The sequence below is a fragment of the Bombina bombina genome, chromosome 3 (assembly GCF_027579735.1).
Source record: "Bombina bombina isolate aBomBom1 chromosome 3, aBomBom1.pri, whole genome shotgun sequence".
Taxonomy (NCBI): Eukaryota; Metazoa; Chordata; class Amphibia; order Anura; family Bombinatoridae; genus Bombina; species Bombina bombina.
In genome coordinates this window covers 747181191-747202332 of record NC_069501.1, presented here as the reverse complement: position 1 = coordinate 747202332, position 21142 = coordinate 747181191, and the positions used below count along the sequence as shown (strand labels likewise).

The 21142-nt window shown below is 37.7% G+C and overlaps 1 protein-coding gene across 1 annotated transcript in view; it reads right to left on the bottom strand.

Moving 5' to 3' along the window:
* The window catches only part of ARHGAP6 (Rho GTPase activating protein 6), a 454435-nt gene that overhangs the window by 40958 nt on the left and 392335 nt on the right, over nt 1–21142 (bottom strand).

Here is a 21142-nt window from a genome sequence, read left to right as displayed (position 1 = left end):
AATCTTTGCTAAAAATGAGCAAAATATGTGTCCTTGTTGTGATTGTCAATAGAAGACTAGTAAAGGGGCAGGTTAACAACTTAACATTTTAATATAAAATGGTTCGCTATGGGAATTTTAACTAGGAAGGAACCAAAGAGAAAGTCTATCATAACTCCTCCTCAGGAAAGCACAGGGACTCCTTGTAAAAGTATATCAAAAATCTTTATTCGTAGTAGCAAAAAGTAAAACCAAAGTATGTGAGATACAACTCACAGATTCAGGCACAGGGTTCCAGTGGTGCAAGAAACGGCAAACTGGTGTGGAATGGAGGTATAAAGAGAAACAACATCTATTGTCACAAATCTGTATGTATCTTCCCATGTGATATCCTGTACTGTTCTTAGAACCTGAGTGGCATCCCTAATGTAGCTCATAAGGCTCACCACTATAGGCTGAAGAAAAGAGTCAACCAATTCGGACAGGAGCTCCAAAAGGGATTCGACCCCTGAAATGATGGGGCAAACAGGGGGATTATGAGCATCCTTGTGGAGCTTTGGGAGAAAATAAAAAACTGGAGTTAACGTTTTTTTGGGTAGCAATGAATTTAACAGGGAGGATGGTATGACACCCTTGTGTGAACCTAAAGTAAGAATATCCTCCACTAGAGGCATATAGGCAGTGGTGGGGTTAAAGGTAAGTCTTTTATAGACATCCGTATCGTTTAGTTGTCGATATGATTCACTAATATAATACTCCCTATCCATCACCACTACATTACCTCCCTTATCTGACTCTTTGATGACCAGGGCAGTGTTTTTGCCTAAGGCAGTAAGGAATTTGCTGGAGGAAGGGGGTATCAACGGCACTACTGGCCAAGTGTAGCTTAAATACTTTGGATTCCCTACTAACCCCTTATCACCATTAGTATATGTGGGAGCTATTCCCTTACAATTATTCTTGACTGGAGAAGGTGCTATGTAGTTTTCAACATATGAAACTTAAAGTAGAGAGAAACTCTAACTCAACAGACTACATATGTAGCACTCATGAGGGTTAATGTAGGGTACATCTATAAGTAGTACAAAAGACTCTATTCCTTAAGGCAAATCAGAGTTACTGATAGTCTAGTGAGCATGCGTGTTCAACGTTAAAACATAACTTTTATTGTGTCAAAATTTAATATAAAATACTGGAAATTAATTTAAAAACACTCTCAGATGCTGGAGGATCAGTGATTAACCTGTTCACGGTAGATAGATTATAGTAAAGTAGGTCATATATTGTGCTGGTTGACTACTTTGATTTAACTGTATCAAATTTATTTAAGCTGATACAGACTTGTAGCAAGAAGTCTTATTCAAATGATTGTGTATATAGAGAAAAAGAATACTCTGTAATATTTACTAATTGTAATGTTGGTGAAGTATCTAATTATATATTATATTATACACAAGAGTCACTGCATGTTGCAGATTAACCATATATCAGTACAGCTCTAACATTCAGGTTTAGCCCAATAATATCTGCTTATGGGTAACGTACTCTGTATATTGGAGTAAGGTAATGAGAGTGCAGTGCACCCTGTTAGAGATTAATACTATTTTTGCTTGGGGGATTAACCCCCGGTGTTGATCTTTGAATACCAGTTTGGTACTCAACATAAGGAGAAGCCGCCACTTTATCTATTCAGTAGTGTATTGTTTATTTCACCCACACTTGTTTGAATGGCTTCTGCGTTTATACGTGGAATGTCCAATGTTGTGATTCACATAGATTTGTTGTAAGATCTTAACATTCTATTATAACCCGTAGGTTGTGTGTGTTAAAATAACTTCATAGGTTTGTTATAGGCTCATATGTTTGGCGCAACACTTGTATACCATGTATTAAAGCAGTGCTAAAATAACTTCATAGGCTTGTTATAGGCATATATGTTTGGCGCAACACTTGTATACCATGTATTAGAGCAGTGCCCACTACAATAATTCGAAATTCAGCACACATACAGATTACAGGCTATCACAGTTCAGCTGGAGCTAATGAATTTCTATATAATATAAAATATTAATAGTAACACAGGCTAGCTATAAACTCATATCTGTAGCATAACGTTTGTCTACAGATATATAAGAGAACTATTCGTTAGTTTGATTAGGAGTTTTAACGCAGCTGATTGGATCACATACGCTGTCAAAATTCAGCACACATACAGATTGCAGGCTATCACAGTTCAATTGGAGCTGATGTCAGTCTCACTGCTCAGTGTCTAGCCGGTACAGTATATACACTCCTACCCAGTGTTGGTTAGGTTCTCTGCCAGTAGTTTATATTTAACGTTATCTAGTTTGTGAAATTAAAGCCTGTATAAAATGATTGCTCCAAGTGAGCCCCGCTCCCGAGTATAGTACTCTGGTATCGTCTGCCCAATGAGCCTATCTACTGAATATTGAGCATATATGGTCCAATGTTATTAGAATGTAACAGTGACGATATGCCTACTTTAACTAGTTAGTTAATAAATTAGAACAGGTTTTGGTATTACAGCATTCTAAGGCTAATCTAAAAATACAGGAGCTCCAGGACTCCTCACCAATTCCCTAACGTCCCTAACATGTTTCGCCCTAACGGCTTTCTCAAAGACAGCCAATAGAATGCGAGCTCAATCTGATTGGATCAGCCAATCGGATTGAACTTGATTCTGATTGGCTGATTCCATCAGCCAATCAGAATATTCCTACCTTAATTCCGATTGGCTAATAGAATCCTATCAGCCAATCGGAATTCGAGGGACACCATCTTGGATGACGTCATTTAAAGGAACCGTCATTCGTCGTTCAGTCGTCGGCCAGGATGGATGTTCCGCGTCGGAGGTCTTCAGGATGCTGCCGCTCCGCTCCGGATGGATGACGATAGAAGATGCCTCTTGGATGAAGACTTCAATCGGATGGAAGACCTCTTCTGCCCCGCTTGGATGAAGACTTCTACCGGATGGAGGACCTCTTCTTGCTCCGCTTGGATGAAGAATTTGGCTCGGCTGGGTGAAGACGACTCAAGGTAGGGAGATCTTCAGGGGCTTAGTGTTAGGTTTATTTATGGGGGGTTTGGGTTAGATTAGGGGTAGGTGGGTGGTGGGTTGTAATGTTGGGGGGGGGTATTGTATGTTTTTTTTTACAGGCAAAAGAGCTGAACTTCTTGGGGCATGCCCCGCAAAGGGCCCTGTTCAGGGCTGGTAAGGTAAAAGAGCTTTGAACTTTAGTAATTTAGAATAGGGTAGGGCATTTTTTTTATTTTGGGGGGCTTTGTTATTTTATTAGGGGGCTTAGAGTAGGTGTAATTAGTTTAAAATTGTTGTAATATATTTATAATGTTTGTAAATCTTTTTTTATTTTTTGTAACTTAGTTCTTTTTTATTTTTTGTACTTTGGTTAGTTTATTTCATTGTATTTATTTGTAGGAATTGTATTTAATTTATTTATTGAAAGTGTAGTGTTAGGTTTAATTGTAGATAATTATAGGTATTTTATTTAATTAATTTATTGATAGTGTAGTGTTAGGTTTAATTGTAACTTAGGTTCGGATTTATTTTACAGGTAAATTTGTAATTATTTTAACTATTTTAGCTATTAAATAGTTCTCAACTATTTAATAGCTATTGTACCTGGTTAAAATAAATACAAAGTTACCTGTAAAATAAATATTAATCCTAAAATAGCTATAATATAATTATAATTTATATTGTAGCTATATTAGGATTTATTTTACAGGTAAGTATTTAGCTTTAAATAGGAATAATTTATTTATTAAGAGTTAATTAATTTTGTTAGATTTAAATTATATTTAAGTTAGGGGGGTGTTAGTGTTAGGGTTAGACTTAGCTTTAGGGGTTAATACATTTATTAGAATAGCGGTGAGCTCCGGTCAGCAGATTAGGGGTTAATAATTGAAGTTAGGTGTCGGCGATGTTAGGGAGGGCAGATTAGGGGTTAATACTATTTATTATAGGGTTAGTGAGGCGGATTAGGGGTTAATAACTTTATTATGATAGCGGTGCGGTCCGGTCGGCAGATTAGGGGTTAATAAGTGTAGGCAGGTGGAGGCGACGTTGTGGGGGGCAGATTAGGGGTTAATAAATATAATATAGGGGTCGGAGGTGTTAGGGGCAGCAGATTAGGGGTACATAAGGATAATGTAAGTAGCGGCGGTTTACGGAGCGGCAGATTAGGGGTTAAAAATAATATGCAGGGGTCAGTGATAGCGGGGGTGGCAGATTAGGGGTTAATAAGTGTAATGCTAGGGGTGTTTAGACTCGGGGTACATGTTAGGGTGTTAGGTGCAGACGTAGGAAGTGTTTCCGCATGGCAAACAATGGGGCTGCGTTAGGAGCTGAACGCGGCTTTTTTGCAGGTGTTAGGTTTTTTTTCAGCTCAAACAGCTCCATTGTTTCCTATGGGGGAATCGTGCACGAGCACGTTTTTGAGGCTGGCCGCGTCCGTAAGCAACTCTGGTATCGAGAGTTGAAGCTGCGTTAAATATGCTCTACGCTCCTTTTTTAGAGCCTAACGCAGCCTTTATGTGGACTCTCAATACCAGAGTTATTTTTATGGTGCAGCCAGAAAAAAGCCGGCGTTAGCTTTTCGGGTCGTTACCGACAAAACTCTAAATCTAGCCGCAAGAGAATAAACAAAATTTGATAATAGGAGTAAATTAGAATGTTGCTTAAAATTTCATGCTCTAATTGAATCACAAAAGAAAAAAATTGGCATCAGTGTCCCTTTAATTCTAGTCACTGACCGTTTCTTTATTTTCCAGCATTTGTTTAAAAATGTAATTCAAATGTTTCTACATTTTGTTGCTTAGAATTCAGTTCACAACCCTATAATCTGGCTTAGTGCCCAGATATTACTGAATCCACCCTTTTAGTGTTACATCTGCCACTCGCACAGCCCGGTTCAATCAATGATGTCCCGCTGGGTTTTTTACTTTTCCACTTTTTTATTCCGAAACTTTAAATAAAGAAATGTTATTAAAAATAGTTTATCCATGGAAAATATTGGGTGATCTATATAATTAGCCATTTCTGCAGATTTTATTGTTATATGCTTATAATTCATTAATCCAATACCACTATTAATAATTTATAGTTAAATGAGACAATATTTCCTCAATAACATCTTAAACTCTATGGAGATTTGTATTGATATAGCTGTTAGTTCTGCAGACATGCTAGTTGTAGGTATGGATTCATGTTTTTTGGTTGTGCCACTTCCCATTAATATAGCAATGCGCTTCCACAGATCAGTTGTGCAAACAAATATCTATTTCCAAATCATTTCCACACCAAAACAGCTTTAAAGGGACAAAAATGGTTAGTAGTCAGCGCCAAAAGAGCAAAGCACACAAACTCACTAAAAAAACAGCCACCTAACAGGGTCGTACAGAAGAATAAATAAATAAATTGTAGGGACATAGGAGCGCCACCTAAAGGGGGCTTAAGTGTGCTGGTGGAAAAGCTGGGTCCAAAGAGATAATCAATATGGGTGTAGAATGGCCAAAAAACTATACATAGTCCTGTATTACTAAAGAGCGTGGACATAAAACATAATAATAAATGTGTTATTAATACATTACTATTTTATTATTATTAATAAGGAACGTGGAAATAGGGTGAAAACTACAGACAATAAAGAATATATAAAAACATACACCTAGATAACGAGTTTTACAGTATCAGGGATGCGGTGCTAACGAGCAGTTTTCCCTCACCGCTCACTTGCAGACAACGCTGGTATTACAGGTCTTTAGAAACCCGGCGTTAGCCGCAGAAAAGTGAGTGTAGAGCAAAATTTGGCTCCACGTCTCACCTCAATACCAGCGCTGCTTACGGTAGCGGTGAGCTGGCAAAACGTGCTCATGCACGATTTCCCCATAGGAATCAATGGGGGAGAGCCAGCTGAAAAAAAACCTAACACCTGCATAAAAGCAGCGTTCAGCTCTTAACGCAGCCCATTGATTCCTATGGGGAAATACATTATATGTCTACACCTAACACCCTAACATGAACCCCAAGTCTAAACACCCCTAATCTTACACTTATTAACCCTTAATCCGTCGCCCCCGACATCACCGACACCTACATTATATTATAGACCCCTAATCTGCCACTCCGGACACCGCCGCCATCTACATTATACTTATTAACCCCTAATCTGCTCCCCCAAAATCGCCAACACCTACATTATATTTATTAACCCCTAATCTGCCGTCCCCAATGTCGCCGCCACCTACCTACACTTATTAACCCCTAATATGCCGCCCACAACTTCGCCGCCACTATATTAAAGTTCTTAACCCCTAAACCTAAGTATAACCCTAACTCCCCCTAACTTTAATATAATTTAAATAAATCTAAATAAAATAACTACAATTAACTAAATTATTCCAATTTAAAACTAAATACTTACATATACAATAAACCCTAAGATAGTTACAATATAACTAATAGTTACATTGTATCTAGCTTAGGATTTATTTTTATTTTACAGGCAACTTTGTATTTATTTTAACTAGGTAGAATAGTTATTAAATAGTTATTAAAGATTTAATAGCTACCTAGTTAAAATAAAGACAAATTTACCTGTAAAATAAAACATAACCTATGTTACAATTACACCTAACACTACACTATAATTAAATTAATTCCCTAAACTAAATACCATTAAATACAATTATCTAAAGTACGAAAAAAAACTAAATACAATTAAATACAATTAAATACAATTATCTAAAGTACGAAAAAAAGCACACTAAATTACAGAAAATAATAAAATAATTACAAGTTTTTTAAACTAATTACACCTAATCTAATCCCCCTAATAAAATAAAAAAGCCCCCCAAAATAATAAAAAGCTCTACCCTATACTAAATTACAAATAGCCCTTAAAATGGCCTTTTGCGGGGCATTGCCCCAAAGTATTCAGCTCTTTTACCTGTAAAAAAAAGTACAATACCCCCCAATATTAAAACCCACCACCCACACACCCAACCCTACTCTAAAACCCACCCAATACCCCCTTAATAAAACCTAACACTAACCCCTTGAAGATCACCCTACCTTGAGAAGTCTTCACCCAACCGGGCCGAAGTCCTCAACGAAGCCAGGCGAAGTGATCCTCCAGATGGGCAGAAGTCTTCATCCAAGCCAGCCAGAAGAGGTACTCCAGACGGGCAGAAGTCTTTATCCAGGCGGCATCTTCTATCTTCATCAATCCGGGGCGCGGAGCGGCTCCATCTTCAAGACATCCGATGCGGAGCATCCTCTTCAAACGACGTCCAACTGAAGTATGAAGGTTCCTTTAAATGACGTCATCCAAGATGGTGTCCCTTCAATTCCGATTGGCTGATAGAATTCTATCAGCCAATTGGAATTAAGGTAGAAAAAATCCTATTGGCTGATTCAATCAGCCAATAGGATTGAGCTTGCTTTCTATTGGCTGATCCAATCAGCCAATAGAATGCGAGCTCAATCCTATTGGCTGATTGGATCAGCCAATAGGATTGAACTTCAATCCTATTGGCTGATTGCATCAGTCAATAGGATTTTTTTTACCTAAATTCCAATTGGCTGATAAAATTCTATCAGCCAATCGGAATTGAAGGGACGCCATCTTGGATGACATCATTTAAAGGAACCTTCATTCTTCAGTTGGACGTCGTTTGAAGAGGATGCTCTGCGTCGGATGTCTTGAAGATGGAGCCGCTCCACGCCGGATGGATGAAGATAGAAGATGCCGCCTGGATGAAGACTTCTACCCGTCTGGAGGACCTCTTCTTCCCAGCTTGGATGAAGACTTCTGCCCGTCTGGAGGACCACTTCGCCCGGCTTCATTGAAGACTTCGGCCCGGTTGGGTGAAGACTTCTCAAGGTAGGGTGATCTTCAAGGGGTTAGTGTTAGGTTTTATTAAGGGGTATTGGGTGGGTTTTAGAGTAGGGTTGGGTATGTGGGTGGTGTGTTTTAATGTTGGGGGGGTATTGTACTTTTTTTTTTACAGGTAAAAAAGCGGATTACTTTGGGGCAAGGCCCCGCAAAAGGCCCTTTTAAGGGCTATTTGTAATTTAGTATAGGGTAGGGCTTTTTATTATTTTGGGGGGCTTTTTTATTTTATTAGGGGGGTTAGATTAGGTGTAATTAGTTTAAAAATCTTGTAATTATTTTATTATTTTCTGTAATTTAGTGGGGGGGTTCCGTACTTTAGATAATTTTTTTAAATTGTAATTAATTGTATTTTTAGTTTAGGTAATTAATTTAATTATAGTGTCGTGTTAGGTGTAATTGTAACATAGGTTAGGTTTTATTTTACAGGTACATTTGTCTTTATTTTAGCTAGGTAGTTATTAAATAGTTAATAACTATTTAATAACTATTGTATCTAGTTAAAATAAATACAAAGTTGCCTGTAAAATAAAAATAAACCCTAAGATAGCTACAATGTAACTATTAGTTATATTGTAGCAAGCTTAGGGTTTATTTTACAGGTAAGTATTTAATTTTAAATAGGAATAATTTAGTTAATGATAGTAATTTTATTTAGATTTATTAAAATTATATTTAAGTTAGGAAGTGTTAGGTTTAGGGTTAGACTTAGGTTTAGGGGTTAATAACTTTATTATAGTGGCGGCGACGTTGGGGGCAGGCAGATTAGGAGTTAAGAATATTTAACTAGTGTTTGTGATGCGGAAGTGCGGCGGTTTAGGGGTTAATATATTTATTATAGTGGCAGTGATGTCCGGTTCGGCAGATTAGGGGTTAAATATTTTTTTTAGTGTTTGTGATGTGGGGGGGCCTCGGTTTAGGGGTTAATAGGTAGTTTATGGGTGTTAGTGTACTTTTTAGCACTTTAGTTAAGAGATTTATGCTATGGCGTTGTAGTGTAAAACTCTTAATTACTGACTTTTAAATGCAGTACCAGTCTTGACAGGAGAGGGTCTACCGCTCACTTTTGGTTAGACTCGTAATACCGGCGCTATGCAAGTCCCATTGAAAATATAGGATACGCAATTGACGTAAGTAAATTTGCGGTATTTCCGAGTCTGGCCAAAAACGTGAGTGGTGAGCCTGTCATTTCAAGACTCGTAATACCAGCGGGCGTTAAAAAGCAACGTTAGGACCTCTCAACACTGCTTTTTAACCCTAACGCACAACTCGTAATCTAACCGATATGTTGTATATAAAAACGGTTTTAATCCAAGGAATATATGGAACAAGATTGCTAGAACTATGTGGCAATCTAGCAGAGTTATTCATAATCTAGAGTAAAATTATTAAAAAGAAACAGTGAAAAACGTCAAACATATGACAAAATATGGGTATAAAAAAAAAAAAGACAATAAAGAAAATAAAAAAAATAATAATGTATGATATTAATGAATCTGAGCTCAGACAAAGGGATGTCCCATATATAAAGCAAAAATATAGTCCCAAAGTCTATACAGTCACAAAGAATCACAAAGAGTAAAACATCCAGTGGAGTTCCAATTTGAAAGGGAGAGAAATATACTTTTATATCCAGCGGAGGAAAATCTTTTATCCAAAACTCCTGGCTCAAAGTAAGAACATCTAAAGGTACCCATGGAAGAAAAAACAGATGCACAAAAACGAAAAAAGCTAGGCCGAAACCAGTTGACCTCCTGTGACATACCAGCCCGAGTTCCTATTTGTATATGGTGAGCACTTTTCCTTTTAGTTTAGCTAGCTTTTTTTGTTTTTGTGCATCTGTTTGTTTTTTCTTACTCACGTCCCTTTATCTGAGCTCAGATTCATTAATATCATACATATTTTTTTTATTCTCTTTTTGTTGTTATACCCTTATTTTGTCATATGTTTGACATGTTTTTCACCGTTGCTTTTTTAAACATTTTACTCTAGATTGTGAATAACTCTGCTAGATTGCCACATAGTTCTAGCAATATTGTTCCATATATTCCTTGGATTAAAACCGTTTTTATATACAACATATGTTTTTATATAATATTAAATAATCCCAGCCAATGAGTCTTAGTAGTGAATATAACAAAATATTTTAATGATTACACATCAATTCAGACACTATCTGATAATGCATAACAAATAATGGGAGAAGATCAAAGATGCACTCACACAGATCCACACAAACCCCCATCCACCCATCCACACATCTGCAAACAACATTCATACATAAATACACAAAAGAATACAAATAAACTAAACAATAACAATGTAAATGCACCCCCAGGGCGTCCTCAGGGAGTGTAGGACAGTAGCACCTGTCACATAACCTGTGAGAGAGATTTTGGTATTATGGTATCACTTCAAAAAGACATGAAAAATATGGAAAGAATGTGATACTTTGTATCCAATATAATTGAAAAGATAGTGCCACAAAGTAATTAAACTTGCATCCGGATATATAATTTTATGTTAAAGTGCAGTCCAGATAATTGTAGCATGCAATATCCTATAAAAAACTTGATATATAAATGGATACTGATAGTGCCAAAAGTCCGTGTTATATAGTCACACAGAAATCCCCAACTTCCATATGCGCAATCCCCACTTCTGATATGCAAACGGCTGTTGCTAAGCGAGGTAATCCTCGGCTGCTCATCCAACCTCACACGCTTGTATAGTGAATCTTCACTCACGGAAAATACCCTCCAATAACTTAAAGCCCAGGTGCTTCGTATATATCCCAAACCAGGGGGTTCACTACAAACAGTCACTCCGCTGATAATCAATAAGCTGATATTACATATGCATCCAGATACTTAACAAATAACCCAAGCCAGGGGGTTCAATTGCGGTACCTTGTTTGTAGATAGTGAAATTCCTCGCCGTTTACCTGAGTCAGTCCGTATTACCGTGAGACTTGGTCGAAATCTTCAGTGTGGCAATGGATGGCAAGCCGAATGTACAGAGTGTTCCCCTCTCGCTTTCTCCGTCCGGGAAGCCGTAAACTGTCAGCATGCAGGGTTGCTCAAACAGCATAGGTAGGAACAGGTGTCAGCGTCCACGCTGAATCCGACGCGCGTTTCGGGGACTCCGCCCCTTTGTCAAGAAAATGTGCACATTTTCTTGACAAAGGGGCGGAGAAAGCAAGAGGGGAACACTCTGTACATTCGGCTTGCCATCCATTGCCACACTGAAGATTTCGACCAAGTCTCACGGTAATACGGACTGACTCAGGTAAACGGCGAGGAATTTCACTAGCTACAAACAAGGTACCGCAATTGAACCCCCTGGCTTGGGTTGTTCCAATGCATGTATATATATTTTCATTGTGGGGTCAATAATACGCATAACCTATACTTTTGTTTATATATATATATGCATATTGAATATTGTGCTACAATACCACTTTCTTCAGTGTGTGGATATGTATGTAGCTTAACAATATAGCCTGAATGAATATTGGATTGAATAATTAGTCATTTGGTATCTGATGGGGTGTACCCCTTTTTAATCCAATGATTTGGTAACTGCTGATGTGTTTTAAGCGGTTATGAATACGGCCTAGCAACGAAATGCGTAAACTTCATACTGGATACCCTGTGAACCTGTCCTTGGATTTTAACTTAAGTACGAATCAAGGTGAAGTTTTACTATACCGCTGAGTCCCCTTTTCCTTTGGATGCATGTTTGAATTGCCTGCGGGGAACAGCGGAGCCTCCTGTTGTGACGTATGATCCAGAGCTCCATTGGAGGAGGTAGTGATACCCGGCCATACTGGTGACGTGTGAGTCACATGATTTGTCAGACTAGAACGACCGCGCTTGGATGAAAGTGGCGATGCTGTGAGTGCAGACACTGACTGGAAACAGTATTGAGAGACTTCCCCAGCAAATAGATCGGGACTGATACCACAATGGCACGGAAGACAGATGGCAAAAGACTGTAAGTGCTTTTTTCACCACCCGCCAGTTTTGATCTGGTAGGAGCACATTTTGGCAGATAATCACACACTCATAGTGGGATATGTACCTAGCTAACTAACTGTTCATTTGGTATAGTACATACAGTCAGCACTGCTGGGTTCTATCTACTAGAGAGGTAGGTGTTTCAAATGGGAGGTTCACAGTTTTATTCACTCCTACCCGGCTCTCCCATACGAGGAACCGGACCATGAACTGGCTAAAGTTTTCTCAACTAATAAGTCGGACTTTCCACTCAGTGATCTCTTTGAGGAGATGGATAAATTGAGAGTCAAAGAGACCAAACTCCAATGGGATATATGGACTATGGGGAAATATATTGATTTTAACATAGTACCCAGAGGACTGAGAATCACTAAATTTCCCACTTTCGAGGTGGAGGACTCTGAATTTGTAAATTCTTGGAACAATGTACTCAATGAATGTTCATTAAGATTGATGGCACTGTTAGAGACTTATAAAGCTAAAATGTTGTCAATAACTAGAGATGATATTAACACTTTGCAACAAGAGTTGAACTTATGCAAACATGAATTAGACTGCCCTAAGTTTGATGAAGTTCTTAGAGCATCAGTTGCTAGCATTAAAACTATGGTAATAGGTATTAAGCACTCCCAAGTACCTGCGTGATCAGGCTGATTATGATTCTAACCTGGTCCATGTTTGGAACCGTGGGCAGAGATTTAATGCCCACAGAAAAACAACAGACCAGATACCCAATAAACAGAAATATCAACCCACAGTGTGATTAACCTCTCAAGCATCATTTTGAATGAAACACACATAAGGTTCCTGAGTTTGGTACTAGGCTTTGTTCTGCCTGTACTCTTTGATTTATTCAAAACGATGATTGATGTTAAATGATTGGTACGTAATATAACACTACAGAAGCATTTTTCAGGATCTGAACAAGGGGAACAAATCGCTGATGTAAGGTTGAGAACTGACAATATTGCAAAAATAAAGTTAAACTTTGATTTGTCATTCTCTGAAACATGTGATTTAATCTCTTTAGATGAATTGATGACAGAAAGCACTCCGACTCAGGCTAGCACAAGTGTAACCACACTTGGGGGTTTCAAGAACAGGTCCACATTTTATCTGATTCATAGCAGAGGCCCCCTTGTAGAGAAATTCTACAGAAGAGTAGAAAGGGATTTGAAGCTCCTGGCTAGGAGAGAGACATTTCTTTTTGGAAATTTGACCAGACAAGAGAAAGAAGCTCTTAAATAGCTACAGGATAATGCCAGTATAGTGATACAGGCTGCTGATAAGGGGGCTCTTTTGTGGTGATGGATAGACAAACTTACATAGATGAGGCACTAGGACAGTTAAATGTGGAGGAAAACTACTCTAAGCTCCCCTATAATCCGGTAAGGAAATATCAGGTTGAATTTATGCACCTTTTGGATGATGGGTTGGAACATGGGTTCATAGATTAAAAAACTATGGAATATTTGTATGTAGAGCATCCTGACACTCCAGCTTTCCACCATCTCCCTAAGATGCATAAGTCACTGTTAAATGTCACTGGTCACACCTTAGTGAGCGGGATTGGCTCACTTTTTGAGCGTATATCACAATGGCTGGACACATTGCTTCATCCCTTGGTACTTGCTTTACCCAGCTACGTTAGAGATACCAAACATGTACTTACATTGATGGATTCCGTAGAATGGAAAGCAACTTATAAATGGATGACGGTAGATGTAACTGCCTTATATTCATCTATCCCGCACAATAAGGGTTTATCGTGTACATATTGCTTTATGCCTTGGTACTTGCTTTACCCAGCTACGTTAGAGATACCAAACATGTACTTACATTTATGGATTCCATAGAATGGAAAGCAACTTATAAATGGATGACGGTAGATGTAACTGCCTTATATTCATCTATCCTGCACGATAAGGGTTTAATGGCTCTTGACTTTTTCTTGACCAATCATTTATTTTTGTCACAGGAGTTCCGGGGTTTTATTCTAAGGATATCTGAGTTTCTTCTCAGTCATAACTATTTTGAGTTTGAGGAAGTGTTTTATCTCCAGAGGTGTGGGACAGCTATGGGGGCAAAAATTGCCCCCTCTTACGCCAACCTGTACATGGATTGGTGGGAGCTGTCCAACATATTTGGAGATTCAAACCCCTTTAAAGAGAATGTCATTTTCTATAAACGCTTCATCGATGACCTCCTGTTTATCGTGCAGGGAGATGTAGAGACGATGGAGCTGTTTATAGATTAGATTAACAGAATGATCTGAATTTAAGATTTACACATGAGATTGAGAATACATCTATCAATTTTTTGGATATTACATTAGAGGGTGGCAAGGATGGCTGTGTTGAGACGAATATCTATAGAAAACCTATTTCGGGTAACTCAATTCTCCATGCCAGTAGTTGCCACCCTCGACACGTACCGTACACAATAGCCAAGGGGCACATGATAAGGGGCAAGAGGACCTGCTCCAAAGAAAGCACTTACCAAAAGCAGAACCTGGATATGATATAACGATTAGAGAGGTTACTCTAAACAAGTAATTAAAAGGGCCAATCGAGAGGTACAAGCCTAAGACAGAAAGGGTCTTTTGTCTCAACGACCTAGGGACCCCCTCAAAACAAATCAAGGTATAAAAGTTGTAACAGATTATAGCACAGAATACAACCAGATCTGTAACATAATAATTAAACATTTTAAACTCCTAATTGCTGATGATAAATTAGTGGGTTGTATAAAGAAAGGGGTCAGATGTTCCTAAAGGAGGAATACATCTTTGGGTAATTACCTTTCCCCCACTGTTCTTAATAACCCCAATAAAGTCGCAAGCTTCTGGTTAATTAGCAAGGGGTTATACAGGTGCGAGAGCTCAAAATGTAGAGCATGTGATTATATTGTTATATCTGATTATTTTACATCACTAGTCACAAACAAGAACTACAATATTAACTATTGCTTGAACTGCACCTGTGAGCTATATAAGGTTCAATACATTGGACTCACAACACATGACATCAGATCACGAATTAGAGAACATCTCAATTCATGTTGGCAGAACCTCTTCACCATTGGTTCAACACTTTTTGTACAGAAACACAAAATGGACCCTACTAGCTTTAGATGACAAGCCATAGACAAGGTTATGCATCCCAAAAGGGGAGGAAACAGACAAAAACTCTTGGAAAAGAGAGAAATGCTGTGGATATTCAAATTGTGCCCAAGGGTACCACCGGGTTTAAATGCAGAATATGATCTCATAAATTATTGGAGTGAGAGTACCCTTTGAACTCCTCTGACTTTCCGGATGTCCTTGTGCGCGGTTTGAGTAACTGCAGCATCTAGTGTAAAAAATACTTCTCTGTAGGTTTAAGTCTGGGTGTATTTATGAGTTAGATACTGTGTGTCCATATATATACAGTACATATATGCGGGATTTCGTATTACTAATAAATGTATAGTTTATCACTGTCACCCGGTAACAGATGTAAGAAAGATTTGCTCCCTGTATAAAATGAATATAACTCTATATACGCCTACTTTATTGTAAGTCATACACTGTCCTTGAGACAGTACCCTTAATACTTTTAATACTATTGTTCTTGATCCTATTATTTGATACCAGAAGGATATGTAGATACATGGTATTTAAACTTGCACTGATCTATGAACTCTTAATGTATATACTGACATGTATTAACACTCTCAGGTAGAGATACATAAGATAGGATAATGTGTGCCTAATTGGAGGGCTATATATGTATACCTATATAATAACAGTATATGTATGTATTAGATGTGGTGTATGATTGTCATCTAATCATTTTTTCCCTTCTCTTTTTGGTATCTCTATATACTGTTCCAATGCATGTATATATATTTTAATTGAGGGGTCAACAATACGCATAACGTATACTTTTATATATATATATATATATATATATATATATATGTATGTATGTGTGTGTGTAGTATATATATATATATATATATATATATATATATATATATATATATAATGTATATATGTACGCATATTGAATATTGCAATACAATACGACTTTTTTCAGTATGTGGATATAATATGTATATAAATATGTATGTAGTAATGCTTAACAATATAGCCTGAATGGATATTGGAGTGAATAATTAGTCATTTGGTAACTGATAGGTTAATTTTGATAAGGGGTATACCAATGAGTTTGCAAAACACCCTTTTTAAAGGTAATAAGTGCTGATGTGTTTTAAGCAGTTATGAATACGGCCTAGCGCCGAAACGTGTAAACTGTATTCTGGATTCCCTGTGAACCTGTCCTTGGATTTTAACTGATGTCCAAATAAAGGTAAAGTTTTACTATACTGCTGAGTCCCCTTTTCCTTTGGATGCATGGCTGATGGCTGTCACATGTTACAGGGGGAGTGGAAATAGACATAATCTTTAAAATTGTCAGAAAAAAAATTCTACTACTCCTTTGAAGTTCAGACTAAGTGCTATGGCATTGTCATGTTATATTGCATTATCTTGATTATGCAAATCTACTGTTTTGACTCATCTTTTAATTTAAAGGGACATTTAAAGAGACCGTCAACACCTTGTAATTGCAAGAGTAAAATTAGAATATTATGCAAATTTGATTTTTTTAAAAATAAAATGGATTAACACTTTCTTTGTTTCAATAGTTTTTTTAATAGCCAAGCCCCACCCACTACTTGCCTTATTTGGAGAAGTTCTTATTCTAGAGTAGACACAGCTAATCATGGGACAGGAAACCCAACATGTTTCTTTCATGATTCACAAAGAGCAAACAATTTTAAACAATTTTCCCATTTTTTTAATATTACATTTGCTTGATTAGCTTGTTATCTTTTGTTGATGGAGCAGAAATGTACTACTAGGAGTTAGCTAACATCTTTGTTTCCTATGTCTGGAGTACTCTATCACAGCAGTTTTGAAAGAATATTATTCATTTGCAAGAGCACTAGATGGCAGCAATATTTACTGCTATGTAGTGCTCCAGACACCTATCACAAGATCTCTTCAACAAAGAATATCATGAGAACAAAGAAAATTTGATAATAGAAGTTTGATTTTTTTTAAAAATTGTATGCTTTGTTTTGAATCACAAAATACAAATTTGGGGTTTCATATCTCCTTAAATACAACAAAATTGTATTATCTGATTGCCTGAGTACACTGCCCAATAGTGGTCTAGACTATAAGTAGAACACTAATTATCACTTCAGCTCATACGCAAACTGCGCTCGAATTTGGATTTTTTTGCTCGTCATGTGCCGTGCGTATTGCAAGTTGAAAATAAAAAACCAGACGAGCGCAATAAGCGAAGTAAGAATATCACAACTGCTTTAATGTATTCTCCTATAAACTTCAATGGACTGATAAAATTTGCACAAACCAGATGGCATTTTCTCAAATGTGCTAACCCGACATGAAACATTAATATTTCATATTCCAATGTTCTTCATATAGTAGAATATTTTCTATTTATCCATAAATACATATTTCTATATATCTAAAGTCTTACGGCTAGATTTGGAGTTTTGTCGGTAACGACCCGAAAAACTAACGCCGGCTTTTTTCTGGCCGCACCATAAAAATAACTCTGGTATTGAGAGACCACATAAAGGCTGCGTTAGGCTCCAAAAAAGGAGCGTAGAGCATTTTTAACGCAGCTTCAACTCTCGATACCAGAGTTGCTTACGGACGTGGCCAGCCTCAAAAACGTGCTCGTGCACGATTCCCCCATAGGAAACAATGGAGCTGTTTGAGCTGAAAAAAAACCTAACACCTGCAAAAAAGCCGCGTTCAGCTCCTAACGCAGCCCCATTGTTTGCTATGCGGTAACCCTTCCTACGTCTGCACTTAACACTCTAACATGTACCCCGAGTCTAAACACCCCTAACCTTACACTTATTAACCCCTAATCTGCCGCCCCCGCTATCGCTGACCCCTGCATATTATTATTAACCCCTAATATGCCGCTCCGTAAACCGCCGCTACTTACATTATCCTTATGTACCCCTAATCTGCTGCCCTAACATCGCCGACCCCTATATTATATTTATTAACCCCTAATCTGCCCCCCACAACGTCGCCTCCACCTGCCTACACTTATTAACCTCTAATCTGCCGACCGGACCTGAGCGCTACTATAATAAAGTTATTAACCCCTAATCCGCCTCACTAACCCTATCATAAATAGTATTAACCCCTAATCTGCCCTCCCTAACATCGCTGACACCTAACTTAAAAAATTAACCCCTAATCTGCCGACTGGAGCTCACCGCTATTCTAATAAATGTATTAACCCCTAAAGCTAAGTCTAACCCTAACACTAACACCCCCCTAAGTTAAATATAATTTAAATCTAACGAAATTAATTAACTCTTATTAAATAAATTATTCCTATTTAAAGCTAAATACTTACTGTAAAATAAACCCTAATATAGCTACAATATAAATTATAATTATATTATAGCTATTTTAGGATTTATATTTATTTTACAGGTAACTTTGTATTTATTTTAACCAGGTACAATAGCTATTAAATAGTTAAGAACTATTTAATAGCTAAAATAGTTAAAATAATTACAAATTTACCTGTAAAAGAAATCCTAACCTAAGTTACAATTAAACCTAACACTAGACTATCAATAAATTAATTAAATAAACTACCTACAATTACCTACAATTAACCTAACACTACACTATCAATAAATTAATTAAATACAATTGCTACAAATAAATACAATTAAATAAACTAGCTAAAGTACAAAAAATAAAAAAGAACTAAGTTACAAAAAATAAAAAATATTTACAAACATAAGAAAAATATTACAACAATTTTAAACTAATTACACCTACTCTAAGCCCCCTAATAAAATAACAAAGCCCCCCAAAATAAAAAAATGCCCTACCCTATTCTAAATTACTAAAGTTCAAAGCTCTTTTACCTTACCAGCCCTGAAAAGGGCCCTTTGCGGGGCATGCCCCAAGAAATACAGTTCTTTTGCCTGTAAAAAAAAACATACAATACCCAAGCCCCCCAACATTACAACCCACCACCCACATACCCCTAATCTAACCCAAACCCCCCTTAAATAAACCTAACACTAAGCCCCTGAAGATCATCCTACCTTGTCTTCACCTCACCGGGTATCACACCGATCCGTCCAGAAGAGCTCCTCCGATGTCCTGATCCAAGCCCAAGCGGGGGGCTGAAGAGGTCCATGATCCGGCTGAAGTCTTCATCCAAGCGGGGCAGAAGAGGTCTTCCATCCGATTGAAGTCTTCATCCAAGCGGCATCCATCCGGAGCGAAGCGGCAGCATCCTGAAGACCTCCACCGCGGAACATCCATCCTGGTCGACGACTGAACGACGAATGACGGTTCCTTTAAATGACGTCATCCAAGATGGCGTCCCTCGAATTCTGATTGGCTGATAGGATTCTATCAGCCAATCGGAATTAAGGTAGGAATATTCTGATTGGCTGATGGAATCAGCCAATCAGAATCAAGTTCAATACGATTGGCTGATCCGATCAGCCAATCAGATTGAGCTCGCATTCTATTGGCTGATTGGAACAGCCAATAGAATGCGAGCTCAATCTGATTGGCTGATCGGATCAGCCAATCGGATTGAACTTGATTCTGATTGGCTGATTCCATCAGCCAATCAGAATTTTCCTACCTTAATTCCGATTGGCTGATAGAATCCTATCAGCCAATCGGAATTCGAGGGACGCCATCTTGGATGACGTCCCTTAAAGGAGCCTTCATTCGTCGGTAGTCCGTCGGGCCATCAGGATGTTCCACGTCGGAGGTCTGCGAGATGAACATGGATCCAGAAGAAAGAAGATTGAAGATGCCGTTGATAGAAGACTTCAGCCGGATCATGGACCCCTTCAGCTCCCGCTTGGATGAAGACTTCAGCCGGATCATGGACATCTTCAGCCCGCGCTTGGGCTTGGATCAAGACATCGGAGGAGCTCTTCTGGATCGATCGGTGAACCTGGTATGGTGAAGATAAGGTAGGAAGATCTTCAGGTTAGGTTTATTTAAGGGGGTTTGGGTTAGATTAGGGGTATGTGGGTGGTGGGTTGTAATGTTGGGGGGGGGGGGTATTGTATGTGGGGGTTTTTTACAGGCAAAAGAGCTGAATTCTTTGGGGCATGCCCCACAAAGGGCCCTGTTCAGGGCTGGTAAGGCAAAAGAGCTTTGAACTTTAGTAATTTAGAATAGGGTAGGGCATTTTTTATTTTGGGGGTCTTTGTTATTTTATTAGGGGGCTTAGAGTAGGTGTAATTAGTTTAAAATTGTTGTAATATTTTTCTGATGTTTGTAAATATTTTTATATTTTTTGTAACTTAGTTCTTTTTTATTTTTTGTACTTTAGTTAGTTTATTTCATTGTATTTATTTGTAGATATTGTATTTAATTAATTTATTGATAGTGTAGTGTTAGGTTTAATTGTAGATAATTGTAGGTATTTTATTTAATTAATTTATTGATAGTGTAGTGTTAGGTTTAATTGTAACTTCGGTTAGGATTTATTTTACAGGTAATTTTGTAATTATTTTAACTATTTTAGCTATTAAATAGTTCTTAACTATTTAATAGCTATTGTACCTGGTTAAAATAAATACAAAGTTACCTGTAAAATAAATATAAATCCTAAAATAGCTATAATATAAATATAATTTATATTGTAGCTATATTAGGATTTATTTTACAGGTAAGTATTTAGCTTTAAATAGGAATAATTTATTTAATAAGAGTTAATTAATTTAATTAGATTTAAATTATATTTAACTTAGGGGGTGTTAGTGTTAGGGTTAGACTTAGCTTTAGGGGTTAATGCATTTATTAGAATAGGGGTGAGCTCCAGTCGGCAGATTAGGGGTTAATGTTTGAAGTTAGGTGTCGGCGATGTTAGGGTGGGCAGATTAGGGGTTAATACTATTTATTATAGGGTTAGTGAGGCGGATTAAGGGTTAATAACTGTATTATAATAGCGGTGCGGTCCGCTCGGCAGATTAGGGGTTAATAAGTGTAGGCAGGTGGAGGCGACGTTGGGGGCGGCAGATTAGGGGTTAATAAATATAATATAGGGGTCGGCGGTGTTAGGGGCAGCAGATTAGGGGTACATAGGGATAATGTAAGTAGCGGCGGTTTACGGAGCG